Source organism: Gymnoscopelus microlampas (genome assembly GCF_963454915.1).
Source record: "Gymnoscopelus microlampas genome assembly, chromosome: 7".
Classification (NCBI taxonomy): Eukaryota; Metazoa; Chordata; class Actinopteri; order Myctophiformes; family Myctophidae; genus Gymnoscopelus; species Gymnoscopelus microlampas.
Genome location: NC_139944.1, coordinates 24,741,008 through 24,756,003, shown reverse-complemented (window position 1 = coordinate 24,756,003; position 14,996 = coordinate 24,741,008). Strand labels below are relative to the sequence as shown.

General features: G+C 39.0%; 1 long non-coding RNA gene across 1 annotated transcript in view; it reads right to left on the bottom strand.

The window, feature by feature from the left end:
- Window positions 1-14,996, bottom strand: part of LOC311049721 — a 468,691-nt gene that overhangs the window by 427,692 nt on the left and 26,003 nt on the right. The window lies entirely within an intron of this gene.

The following is a 14,996-nucleotide window of genomic DNA, read 5'->3' as shown; positions in this document are numbered from 1 at the left end:
CCCTTTTGCATGATTAATTGGACCAATTAGAATTAGCGGAGGAAGAAAATGATTCTTGGCAAGGTGCGAGGCATTAATTAGTCATAAAAAGCCGTTTATTAGTGTTCAAATTTAATCTCGCGGCGCACAATGGGATTAAGAGGAAAAGACAGCTAATATGTGGAGCGTTCCATCACTCCGGCCTGCAGATAGAATAATGAGTGTCACTGCTTACATTGTGCTCCATCACCCCGCCACCCCAACACACACACACACACACACACACACACACACACACACACACACACACACACACACACACACACACACACACACACACACACACACACACACACACACACACACACACACACACACACACACACACACACGCAAGGGCACATGCATTACACTCACACACACACAGCCACCATCCCGTTGCCCGCACCCCCCCTCCCAACTACAGTTGCCGTTAGAAAGCACCCCTTCGTCATCTATCATAAAAAGTGGCAGTTGCAACACAAACATTCCAGCTCTGATTGATGAGTCAAAACCATAAAAACGACTTCTACACAGTAATCCCGTGCAAGATTTATGGCTCGGAGGCAATGCATTACACATTTGCAATAACAAAATCAACAACAATAGCAGCACCAGCAGCTAATGGTAATTTAGCTATATGGCAGCATCGGTAATGGTATGTGTTAGCGGAGATGGCGGTGTGGCAAAGCAATATTCGGGGCTATGTCTGCAGAGGTGCGAGAAAACAGAAATGGGGAGTTTTTTTTATGACTGTAATAACAGCATTTGAAACAAATACACTATGGGCAGTAAAGTAAAAAAAAACATGTGGGTGTTTTCTCACACTTGGCGATGCACAGGAAGTGATGACTTGACACTGGCAAAATCCAAACCAAAGAATTGTGTGTTTGAAGTGCAAACACACACAAAACACCGCCGATGATAACCATCAGCATATTGTGATGATCGGAAGTGTGAACATGAAGGTGAGGTATAGATATGACTGGGTTATTAACCCTGATTTATTCTTCATCATACAACAGTGTCGTGGGCAAAACAATAGCTATGAGAATGATAATGATAATGAATTTATTTGTGTAGAGCTTTTCCAAACAAGGTTACAAAGTGCTTTACAGAACAAGGTAAAAGAGCAGGATGATGATAACCATAAAACAGCAATATAAAATCTGTGTATAAAATAACAAAATAAAACGGAATAGATATTAAATGTACACAGATCAAATCAACATACACACTAAAACTGGCAAGAATACCAAGAAAAGGACTTACGGTAGGGTAAGTGATTTTTTTTGTGTTAAAATAAGTGTTAAATAGCTTGATATTCTGATACTAATCATTGCTATAGCGTGTTTGTTCTGTAACAGGAGTCTCCATGTCTCTAGGTAAACAGAAAATGCATTCTCGGGTCAGGATTACCAATTTAACCAATCAGGGGAGAGAATGCAGACAGGATACAGATGAAATAAGTGAAATTGGAAGTGATAAAATGTAAGCTGATAAATGGGTACCCTCTTCTGATTGGCTGAAATTGGCAACCCAGCTGAAAATGTATTTCATGTTTATTAAAGAGCTGGGGAGACGGGGAAACCCCTGTTACTGAACAAAACTTTTCAGAAGTGATTAGAAAGATGACACTGATAAAGCTGATCTACATCTACAAACTCACAACGTGTCAAACGGCGACTCTTTGTGAGCTTATACTGTAGATCGGCTATTTTCTGCGCGCGACACTGTCGTACGACGTACTATAAGTTAAGCATTATTCTCGCCCTCTCCTATCTTCCTCTCTTTCATTCCCTCTTCCTCTGGGTGAAATGGACTCGGTTGGAGAGCTACTCATTGACTTTGGGCCTTTTGGCCCGTCCCAGGGGGCCCATCCCAACATGCAACGAGAGAGTGAGAGAGGAAATATGAAATAATCATTAAAAAAAAAGAGAAAATCTTTCCACATCATAAACACAATCTGCCCAGGAAGCTGCATGAATAATGTTCATGTTTGCTTGCCTACGACCACAATAGGTGGATTAGAAGGATTTCCGGGTGTTGTCACTGTGGCATTGTCTCTGAAATATTGAAGAAACGTTCTGCCCACACTGATATGCTCCCAGTCTTTTGATGGAACTGGCTTTGCAGTGAAACACATCTGGGGGAAGGAACAAAATAAACGTCCTTGGTTCTATTTGATGCATTATGTTATGCCAATGTATTTTACATATGGTATCTTCATCATTAGAACATAATTGTTATGATGGCCTCTTGGTCAGAAGGATTTGCTTGGGGGGTAATTTGAAAATTTGTCTTCTTTAAAATATGTTTTTTTCCTCCAACCAGCAACCTCATTAAATTCTCTATGTGTTTTTTTGGTTCAATTAAAGTCGCACGAATACGTTAGATATTGTAGAGCAATTTCAATATAGGCTACCAGAGCATTGAAGTGAATTCATTTTCTCAGCAGAGTGTGATATAAAGCGACTCATTACATTTTAATGCAGAACCACTCATTTCATTTGGAGCAAATTGAGTGGCTGTAGCACTGCACAAATAACCTTGTTTTGAAACAATCTGACATAGCCAAAGAATACATAATTGAGCGCCAATACAGTTCCAAGTTTGTGATTCGGACATATTCTCTTATAAATTCACTAGCAGTGATCTCAAAATATTTTTTCCAGAAGTTGAGTATAGCTGCCAATTGCTCGGCAGCACTTCTGGGTCATAGCCAGGTGCCTTTTCTGCTTTTATGTGACTTTTATGAAAATCTCTTGAGTAGAAATGATATAGAAGAGCAATAATGTCCAGCACTAATTTAATACCTTATTACCATAAGCCTGGTGCAATGCATGCATAATAAATTGTTGTATCTTTTACAAGGCTGAGGCATATGGTTAGGAGACTGGATTCTCTTCAAACTGCACCAAATTTGCATGATAGGATGTGAGAGTTGGATGGATTTGGGGATTATATGAAACACAGCCCTCCATTTCCAGTTCATTGTACTAAGGAGAGGTATCACATTCACACAGATGGCAAAGAATTTGGAAATGCACAGCTACTGTGAATCAAAAAAATCTGCACAGAAAAGTACTTCAAAGAAATCTCTACGGCTACCCCCCCCCGCCCCCCTAAAAGTAAACGTCTTTCATGCTTTTTGTGCTCTCTGTTTCCAGTTTGTAAAGGGGTTAATGGTTTGAGTATCTCAGACAGAGCCGATCCATGTCGTGCAGGGTGCATCAGTTAATCAAACTAATCGATTTAATCGATTAAAATGGATTAGTGATCAATCCCTATGTTGGGCATGCCATTATAGGCGAAACGTTTCCAAAGAATTACATAAAACCTTGCGACAAGTTGTGAGCTTGTAGATCAGCTATTTTAAGTTTTGCACAACACTATTGTGCAATGAAGTGTAAAAAACATAAGCGGTTAATTGATTCGTTGATATATAAAAACATATTCTCGATTATTTGATTAATCAAAAAAGTAATGAATAGAATAATCATAATGGATAGTTGCAGCACTACTCACAATACGTCGCCAAGCGAGAAAATAAATAAAGGTTGAATGAATGAGGTTCTACAGAACCTGTCAGTGCAGACATGATGTCTGTTATGGTTAGATCATTCTAGGGGTCCATCCAGGGAACACATTACTGTGCGGTTCAGTGGCATCACCCTGGCAGTCAACAATCATCTAGGAACAGAGGGCACTACATACAGTATGCTTCCGTTTTCGATTGGTAAACACATTCCACAGTTATTTAACCCATTAAAACCTGAGATGCCATTCTACAAAATGTCTTCTAAATGTATATATCAGTGGTTCTCAAACTTTTTCATGTCAAGGACCCCCCAAAATTATATGTATTTGTATATGGATACATCTACATCTCAATGTTTTGTTCCAGGGACCCCCCAGAAGCAAAGATTTGAGTTTGCTTTAAAAGAATACATATTCAAAGATTTGCACAAATGTTTACGACTTTTCAAAAATAGCAGATATACAAGCTCATAGCACGGCACAGAGTGCCAAAGAAATCTAAAATGACACAGATGCGTTCCCGGTCTTAATGGGTTAATACACTGTGTTGATATGAATTATCTTTATTTTTTTCCCTTTGATACCTTGCTTAATTTGCATTCCGTTAAGGTCAAGTGACAGCTTTAATGGAGAAAAAGTGGCACACACGTGAACATTTCCATCACTTTCATCATGTAAGAAAAGACGACTCTGTGTCATTACGAGACTCTTTAGGACATTGCCTTTGAATTGCCCCAGATTCTGTTTTTAATTCTCGAGAGATACTCCACGATATGAAACATAACCCATCATCCCACCCCCTCCACCCCCACCCCCACACTGTCACTTTGAGTCTAGGTTCCCATGATGTCTGGCTCTGTATCCAAACCTCAAACCTCAAGTACCAGTGGCCCGGTAACACTGAGAAGAAGTGGTTTAAAGTAACTAAGCACTTACTCAAGTACTGTACTTAATTACAATTGAGGTACATTTACTTTACTTGAGTACTTTTACTCCACTACAATTATTTGACAGCTTTAGTTACTAGTTACTTTGCAGATCATTATTACAAAACGTACATTTAACCACTTAGGTCCTATTTTATACCCGAAAATTGCTGATACAACTTTTAACAAATTTGAGTACTTTTACTTTAAGTAGCCTATATTTAGATGCCAATAGTTTAGTATTTTCAATCAAATATTTTTTTAGATTTTTTAAAATAATTGTGGTGTTGCTATTTTTACTTATATAAAAACATCAGAGTACTTCTTCCACCACTGATTGCTATAGTGAAGTTGGGGACATCAGAGTCACCAGTGTTTCTCCCACTAATACCGTTCCGCTGAGAAAGGTCAAGCACACCGCAGAGAAACTAGCTGGGTTTCAACTTGCCATCAGCCAACCAGTGTTACTTTCGTCGACTAAAACTATGCCGAAAAATGTTCGTCAACTACCTTTTTTCACAGATGAAGAGATAAAAACTAAATAAAAACAAACCTATGATGACTAAAACTATGACAATAGTGTTTTTTAGTGGTTAAAAAACAATTTCGTAAAAAAAAGAAAGAAAAACTAAACAGAAATGTTCAGGAAGGACTATAGTGGAGAAGAGATCCAATAGAACTGAGAAAAGTAATTTTATGCTTAGTTGTGTAAGGTTGTTGCACTCCGAAAATACGACTACCGACTACCGAAAATTGACGATCTACAAGCTCACAACATGTCGCAGACTATTTTCGGTAGCCGGTCTACAAATCAGGCATTACGACGCCATCAAATACATCTCGGCTATAAATCAACTGTAGATTTGGTTGACTAAAATCTTATGATATTTAGTCAACTAAAACGTTTCAGATGACTCAAATATGACTACAACAACTAAATTGAAATGTATTCAAAAGACTATGACTAAAACTAAATCAAACTTTGCAGTAAAAATTAACACTGTAGCCAACAGTTCAGTCGAATCAGTCATTCAAGGAAAAATGTTTCACAAAATGCATCGTGACCCATTTTGTTGGTCGGGACCCATTTTATGGGTTGCATGTTTTGTACACTCCTACAATTTAATATTTTTACAAAAAAAAAAAAAAAATCAGAATAAATCAGAATGTATTTTCTTTATTTTTCTATTTAAAATCTATATCTAAATTTAGTATCTAAATTTACAAGCTATGTGAGCTTTTTGATTACTTTCTAAATATATTTTAAACCAGGACGCTATGTATAGTATGTACATGCACCCCATAAAAACATGCAACAAAAAATTAAGTGGGTTGGCACTTGATACTGTAGTCTCTCTGTGTGATCAACCCAATATTGCACTGTTGATGTTACTACAGCTGCTGGAATATAATAATACAGGGAAACTGGTGCTATTATAGTATACTAGAGGTATAGGCCACTACAAGGCCCTCACACCTACTGCCGATCCTCCCAAAATGTCTGAGTCTTAGTGTTGGGGGCTTTGTCAGAGTACCCGTTGTACCCATCTGTCTGTGTTTTTATGCCCATATATGGAGATCCCTGATGTCATCAGTATATGCCCATATATTGGAATGCTACAATGGTAGTCAACGTGTTCATGTGTCTTTAAGATTGGATAGAACTGATGTCAAAAATAGCGCCTTATGAACAGGTGGTATATGAAAGTACAGGACAAATTGTTTCTACAAATATGGGGCTTCCTTAAGTTGAGTAGGACCTTGTGTAGGACCTTCCTTAAGTTGTGTAGAGGAAGGGGTGATGTCCCTTGTGGGTTTGACCACCTGCACGCCTGCACGGAAAGGTTCTGTATTAAAAGAACCTTTTAATACCCCCTGGCGGGGTATTCTGTTGTTTTATGTTACTATTGGTGTGTGTGTATTGTTAGTGTTTTGTGTTGTTTTGTATTGTTTGGTGGATATGTAAAAAAAAATCACACCTGTGTGAAGGTAGCGGCGCCTTTGATACATTTTGTCATCAATAAGTGTTTATAATGTGTTTATAGCCACGTGTCACGTGAAGCTTGACCAATCACTTTGTTGACGTGTCTGACCAATCAGAACGTTGACGCAAAAGCCAGGTATAGAGGGCTAGCGCCGCTAAAAAAGGAAGATGTATGTTATTTGTGTTACTATTACACTGAGATGTAAAATGAGGTGTGCCACATTTCTGAATTAAAAAATCACACCTGTGTGAAGGTAGCGGCGCCTTTGATACATTTTGTCATCAATAAGTGTTTATAATGTGTTTATAGCCGCGTGTCACGTGAAGCTTGACCAATCACTTTGTTGACGTGTCTGACCAATCAGAACGTTGACGCAAAAGCCAGGTATAGAGGGCTAACTCCGCTCTATGAGCGGCTAGCGCCGCTAAAAATTGGAATATTGGGTTGGATCGGCGGTTCTGGACAACTGGATATGCGAATCTGTAGGTCCTTGTCCCTTTTATGCCTATATATGGAGATTGCTGAGACCATCAGTATATGCCCATATATGGGCATGCCCGCCTTTGTGCCCATATATGGAGCTGACTGATTTGTTTGTAGCCTGGGACCAGACGAATCTGCGAGTGCAAAAAAAAATTGCACTCTGCGATTTGGGTCTGGCACCGCTCCATAGAGAATCCATTTCCTGTTCCAGAAGACGTGGGGCACCAATCAGGGCCCAGTATTCGAATATGGGCGACTGTAATTGGTAGTTGGTTGTAGGTCTAACCAATTGCGTCGAAGGACATTGTTTTGATCCCGCCCCTTGGGAAACAAAACGTCCTCATTGAAGCACCAGACTCATATCCACGCAGTGATATAGTCTAGCCACGCCAGGCTAATCTGTTTGTGCCTGATGCCATGACGACACATTGAGGCTAGAAAACACTCCATATTTGGGCGTAGCTGCATTGGAAACTCCTTATATGGTTATGGATGAGTCAGAGTTACGTCAGAGGTCTGACCACCTGCCCTCCCATTATAGGCAATTTTAATAAAGGATATTATAGATACAAGGTATCTTGCACAATAGTCAAGTTGATGTGACTACTGCTGCTAATAGTATAAAATACTGTTATTGCTGCTATATACAAGTGTTTATATCTATATATACAATTTGAATCCTGCGCCATGTCGGTTGTCAGTATGTACGTACGTTGTATGTGGCCAGTGTGACGTAATCTGACATCACGCCAGTGTGATGTAATCTGACATCACGATGAGACGGTATATGACATCACATCCTACCTATAAATTCTAGGATGCCGTCAGATCGCACCAGTTCGACGGCTTCCATAGTGGGTTTTGGTCATTGGAGAGGTGATGCACGTCACCTCTTTCTGAAGTGGGTACTTTCAAAGCCTGCCGTGGATTTAGGAGAGCACAAAACTCTCTCTCACACTGTGAGGTGCCTGTAAGGTGGCACTGCAAAGTGAACGACGCGTCACGCTAGACGTTCGGGCCGCATAGCGGCCCGAACGTCTAGTAGAGTACAAGTGTTTATGCTATAGTATATGGAGTACAAGTGTTTCTGCTATAATAGTACAAGTGTTTTCTGCAGGAAATGGCTTTGCTTCTTGGCATCCACATCACACGCTCTTGCCATTATTATGTTATGCTGATGTGGATACTTGAAGTATTTCTTCCTTATTGTAGTTTTTATTGTATGTCGTTGTGGCACAGTACGTTTGAGACCTCAAGTGCTCTCCTATTTGCCACCACAATAGTGAATGGCAAAGCAACTTTCCTTGTAGGTCCATGGTGTATCAAAATGGCAGTATAGACCAGACCCACTACATATTAGATATGTGGTAGTAGACCTATACATTTCACATAAGCATTTTAAAAACAAGCTATTCAAATGTCATTATCCACTTTCCTCAACCTTGTTGTATTGATTGAATACTTTATTAAAAGTTTGCAAATAGTAACTGTGGTACGATTATACAACGGTGCTAAAAGGATAACACAAAAGCCCCAAGGGCTTGTTTCCATTGTGGTCCTGTGTATTCAATTCATAGAGACATACAATAATATACAAGACATCAACACTAGTAGCAAACAGGTACAGTAAACAGTTGGGGGGGGGGGTCATTTATATTGTTGACACATGAAAGGAGTGTTTTTTTTGTCCGTGACATTTTGTTGCACGTGTTATTTAATTGTATACTTCAAGGACAATCTAAAGCCGAGTGCATTCTAAACTTAGCTCACCATTGACTCATCTGTGAAATCATCCCATAAAGGTTACCTGGTTCTCAACAGCAGTAACTGCAGAGGCCCGTTAAATGTAGTGGAGGGAGTGAAACCACCAAGTCATTCTGACATATCGTCTCTGTGAGGTGGATATACCATATGTTCAAAACTGTTGCTTTGCAGGATTCAAATCCCAAAATGGCAAAAGTAGCAGATCTACAAGCTCAAAACGCGTCGCTTCACGCCTCGTTTTGAGCTTGTAGATCTACAACATTTGATGCTTTTGTGTGACGCTGTAGTATGATCAAGTACGGCGTTCTGTCCGACAGCAACAATCTATAAATACATACGGTGTGTGTGTGTGTGTGTGTATATATATATATATATATATAGATATGTGTGTGTGTGTGTGTGTGACACACACACACGTTTAATAAATAGAAGATCTACAAGCTCACAAAGCATCACATTGCAATATGTCAGCTTGTAGATTGGCTATTTTTGCTACTTTTGTGTGACATGGTAATACGACAAAGTATAAAATACAGCATTAATTCATGAAAAAAATACTTAAAGAGATGAAATGTTGAGATAAATCATTTCTGCCCACCAGTGACAATATTATACTGTACTTGCAGACTGAAAATGTAGCCTACTTCACACAAATACACAAAATGTAACAATCAAACAGGGAGGAAAACATTTCACCGGCCTAATTTTTCAGCTAGCCGTTTCCATTGGGATTATGAATCTGGCCTTTCATTTCATGACAGTGCTTTCTATGAGCCACCACAATATTGAAGGGCAAAACAACTTTCCTTTTAAGCATAGGAGTATTTATGCTTATATGCAGTGAATAAAAATGTTTTTAACGTGAACAAAGTAACTCAATGATGACCATAAACATTTACTCTGATAGTGCAAGCCTTATTAATGTTACAATTTCAGGATTTATATTGTCTGATATCAGACTGAATTGTCAATTTGTCAGTGCAGTGGAATGGATTGTCAAAGCCTAACCAATCTAACGGTTTACTGTACATATTTGTATTTATATGATTTTCTTTGCATACTATTGTATATTTGTCTGTCATTAAATGTTTCGATGAATTGAGTACAAAGGACCCCAATGGAAACAAGCCATAGTGCTTTCTTGGGTTTAAAATCCTCTTAAGAGACCTTGTTTTGAACTGTACGTCCCTGTGCTTGTCTTTGCAAACTGTTAATAAAGCATTCAATCAATCAACAAATCATAGATTCAAAGATGGTGATGATTTTTTGTGTGACTTACATCAAAACTTTAATTGTGGCAATGTCATTTGTATTTAAACCACACTTAAACACGTCTTTAGAAAGTGTCATCCTTCAACCTGCTGCTGCTCTACATGCGCTGGCATGCACACACAATATCTTGTTTTCATCACCACTCCTTGCCTTGAATTTTATTGTCACTAAAAATGATGTTCTTGCAGCACGGGGAAGGGAGGAGGAGGCCCAGACTGCATGAAGGTAATTCACATGTATTATTCATCTTTGCCACTTCCATTTATACCTACAGTCGGCTGGAGTTATATACAATGAAAAAGCCACTGTATGCAGTCCTGAAGGAGGAACGATAGAGAGGATATCTGGTATGGTTTGCTGTACTCACTTTTTCTGTTCCATATTTGGGTGTTTCTTTTTCTTGCCTTAGGTGTTATTGTTGTCGTGTTGTATTATTGTTTTTGCTGTTGTTGTTGTTGCTACTTCTGTTTCTGTTGCCGTTGTTGTGGTCTATAAAAGGTCTTTGAGAATGCTGTGCAGGTTTCATTCTTGTGTCATTTAACCAATGAAGGAGAGTCTAGGAATTAAAAGAGTGCAATACAACACCATGACACAGAGGACATTATTATTTTCCATACTCTTGACTGAAATTATTACAGTGGTCACAATGGAGTGAATAATTACACTAGGTACTAGATACTAGATACTGAAACAAGAGAACACTCTCATCAACAGTATAATGTTAAGTGATACCATAATATAATAGTAATACACTATTTATATAGCACTTGTCTTAACAAGGTTCCAATGTGCTTCACAGAAAGAAAACTAATAGCACAAATAAACACAAGATAAATACAAAAAAATAAATCACAACACAGGGATCATAAAAACAAGAGGGAGATAAAATGATGTTTACAAATATAAAATGATACTGATAAAACCCTGTAACTTATGTAAAAGAAATGCTGTCATGATCTACTTTGCCGTCATTTGCGAGGCACACGTTACTATCTGCAGGTTGGAAACATGGCCTGATGAGTGTGAAACATCATTCATCATGAAAGTTTCATTTCCAGAGAAAGGCAAGGACTGCAGAGCATGTCCACTCTTTGTCATGGATTTACAGAGAAACCCTAATGGACTGCAGGCCACGTGATCTGTGAGCCGTCATGGAGGAAGTCATTTCTCTACAGCACCACAGCTTTCTGATGTGGTCAAACAGCACTGACAAAAAAGAAAACGAGAAAAAGAAAAGAACATGAATTTTCAGAAAATGAAGTGTTTCGAGAGAAATGACTTGCAGAGGGAGAGTCCCCTCTTGGAGACAAGTAATATAAACTCACGCAGAGAGAGCGGTGTGGGAGACAAGAACCAGTTTCATAAAGTTTGAAGTTTCCATCAGCAGGGACCACCAAATGCAGAGCTGGCAGTCTGCCAACCAGATAGTATGTGTAGATATACACATTACAAGGAAAACTATGTTTTAAACAATGTGCATACAGTGCTGGACTGCTGGTGCATTGCAGCATAATCTCTAACCATATCATAGTGTGACATTATGGTTTCACTGGCATTACCACAAAGTCATGTTAGACATTTTGACGTTAAGCAAAATGTTATCTTATGTGATAATATAGTAACTCTGCAGTGATGTGAAATAAATATACTTATACTTTATTTTTGCAATACAATTTTCCTGCTTCTAAATGTACAATTCATGATAAATAGAATTTGCAGACAACAATTTAAAAAACGTGTGTGCGCACTGCACAGTCTGCGCACACAGGTGGGTATGTGTGTGTGTGTGTGTGTGTGTGTTTCCTTGTGAGTTGGAGGTGAGTAAGTGAAGAAGTGTGTGCGTGTGTGCGTGCGCGCGTGCCAGCTCTCGTGGTGAACAATGCGACGAGCATAACACAGGACATAGTCCAGCCTTTATGAAAGCAGTCTCTTAAGTAATAATGAGAATGAGCAATGCAGTGCGTTTAAGTGAAAACACTGATCAATTATGTATGATTAGAAGCCTCTTAAAAGCTTCAGGGGGAGAATTAGAAAAGGCTACATAAACACTACATGAAGCACCAGGATGGCTGGATGGCTACCAGACATGAAATTGTAAATGAACCTTGAGCATACAGGTGACTGCGGAGCACGGAGGGACATCTCTTCTGCATGGCTGCTCAGCATGGCTCACCTTTTGTGTGCAGGCCATGTCACACTTTGAGTTAAGACACTGTGTAGTATGATTCCAGACCCCTAGTATGTCATGGAAAACACTGTCTTTCTTTCTTTCTTTTTTTGGGTCAATGTTGCTTTTTTTGCCTCTCTTGGGAAGATACGGCGTGTGTGTGTGTGTGTGCGTGTGTGTTCGAGTGTGCATATGCGCATGTTGTGTGTCATCTGGATGAATGCAGTGCAGATTCTTTTACTTAAAGTAGCAAACAATTTACTTGAGTAAAAGAACAAAAGTATTGGCATCAAAATATACTTTAAGTACCAAAGTACCGTGACATGTTGTGAGCTTGTAGATCAGCTATTTTCAAACAGCTGAAGTATTACAGCTAAAGTAGGATTTTATATTAATGATACAAAATCACAAGGTAATTGGTAACTACAGTTTTGAAATACAGTAATTGTAGTGGCATAAAAAGTAAACTATTTGCCTCTGAGGTGGAGTGGCGTGTACCTCAAAATTGGCAAAAGTACAGCACTGTTTGGCTTTTACTTTCCAATGAATCAGTATTTCTTCTGGTATTTTGAGGCCATTAAACTGCAGGAAGAACAAGTTGCTAATAACAACATTGTTGAATGTTAAGAAAATGAGTCACCATCTATGATTCACTGGTTAATATCATCTGAAGTGGAAATACATCCAGGCATTTAGACATGCACTACTCCACAGAAACTTCTCCAGCAGCGATACCCAACCTGCCAGTAAAATAGATGGGAAAAAGAAAGATAGAAGATTAGATTATAGATGGGTAAAAGAAAGAAACATAGAGAGATAGATAGAGAGAGATAGATAGAACTTTATTTTATGACAGTGTTGTGCAAAAGTATCAGATATAGCCGATCTACAACCTCATAAGATCTGCTATTTTCTCTACTTATGACATCATTATTTTGAGAATCCTGCCTGTGGGGTTTTATAAATATTTAACATACAGGCCTAAATAATAACTACATTGGATCCATTTGGAAAGCATGCCCCCCCCCATTTCCTGAAAAGTAACGGTTTTGCACAATAGATGTGATGACTTGCTATAATCCCGTCCCCTCCTTCTATCCATCTATTCTTATTCCACTCGTATGACGGTGTCCCGTGCCGAAAATAGCCAATCTACAAGCTCACAATGCATCGCATCGCCGCGCATTCGTGAGCTTGTAGATTGGCTATTTTCATCATGACAAAGTATAGTTAAATCAGGCGTTACTCCCCCTCTCTTTCCCTCCTCCTCCTCCTCTCTCCCTCCCGTCTTCCATGTCACTGGCATCACGCGTGTTTTCACCTCTGAAGTGATTGTGCTTGATTTATATGACAGCCCTTTAACCCTGTGTGTGCTTGTCCATCGGCATCAGCCAGAATACACCCAAGGGCATTGGCAAGCAGGACCAAATCTGATTCCATGTCATTCAGCGGCTCCTCCGACCTCCTTCCAGAATGCAATCTAACAAATCGTGTTTACCCTGCTCTGTTTGGAGACGAGGTCCAATCACACAAGGTGAAAAGTGCTGCAGGTTGTAATCTTATACTGCTATATTTATCTTGTAAAAAAAAGGAGCTGGCTGAATTATTTGCTTTTTACATGATTGGTTAGCCATCAATGTGTGCCATGGAAATAGAGTGGCATCAGAAAGTGCAAATGACAGCAGAATTCACAGGTTTTTGTAAAGGGCCAGGAAAACAAAAAAAAAACAGTTCAGTTGTCCATATGAGAATGCAAACAGAGTACACGGAACAGGGTGCACCTACAAAAATGTGAAATGGTTATTTCTAAAACAGTGAAATAAATACAGAAAATGCAGAAAGGAGACAAAGCCTACAGAACGCCGTCTCCACCTACAGTCCATATACAAGCACACTGCATAAAAGATTTATGTGTGAAGGGCCCCACTTACAGGTCATAAATAGTAGGGCAGGATGGAGGGAGTATTGTGAGGGAGTTGACATGGGGTGGTGTTCACTCTGAGCACATTTGTGGCTGAAATGATGAACACTGGCTGATGATTCACAACACTGAGCACGTCTATTTTAAAGTGTATTATTTTGGAGCCATGTTAGATTTCAAGGAAGGATGTGATAATTAGTCGTTTGGGACAGGCATTTTACAGTTTTTCTAAACAGTATGCCAATTGTTTTTTAGTCCCAGAAAGAAATGAGCAAAAGCAGGGTAAATAATAAGAAGGATCTTTTCAGTCAGTGGATACCATTGTAAATTAACTGTTCCTGCTCATTGGTTAAAATGTCATGTACATGTCTAAAATACTTCAATATATCATAATTATCTTTCTATATGTTATATCTAAATATATAAATTACATTATAAATGATAAAATATGTTGAGAGAGAGAGAGAGATTATATAATTCACAATGATATTATTTAATTTGGGCACCACATTTTGCCAATAAAGGAAAAAAAGCAAATATGCATATTGCGTGTATGATGGTTAGGGATCTGTCTTAGCCCTAGAATGTCTGTGATCTTACATGAAATGTATGTAAGATCACAGACATTCTAGGGCTAGGATCTGTCTCTGCCCTACAATACTTGCTTTGCCACCCACCACCTCTCAGATCAGTTTAAATGCACAGATCTTCAGTTTGTCAGATACATTGATCGGTTGGTTATTATTAGACGCTGTATTTTACTATGTTTTATTGTTCAGGAGCAGGCAGTACTCACATATTATTTTGAAGTTTCACTTTGAGGCCGGTGTGAGTACACGATATGCTCGGCTGCATACCCACACCGGTCAGTCAGTTAAAACGGCACGCATGCTGCGCTTTTCAAAATAAAACTCAACGGC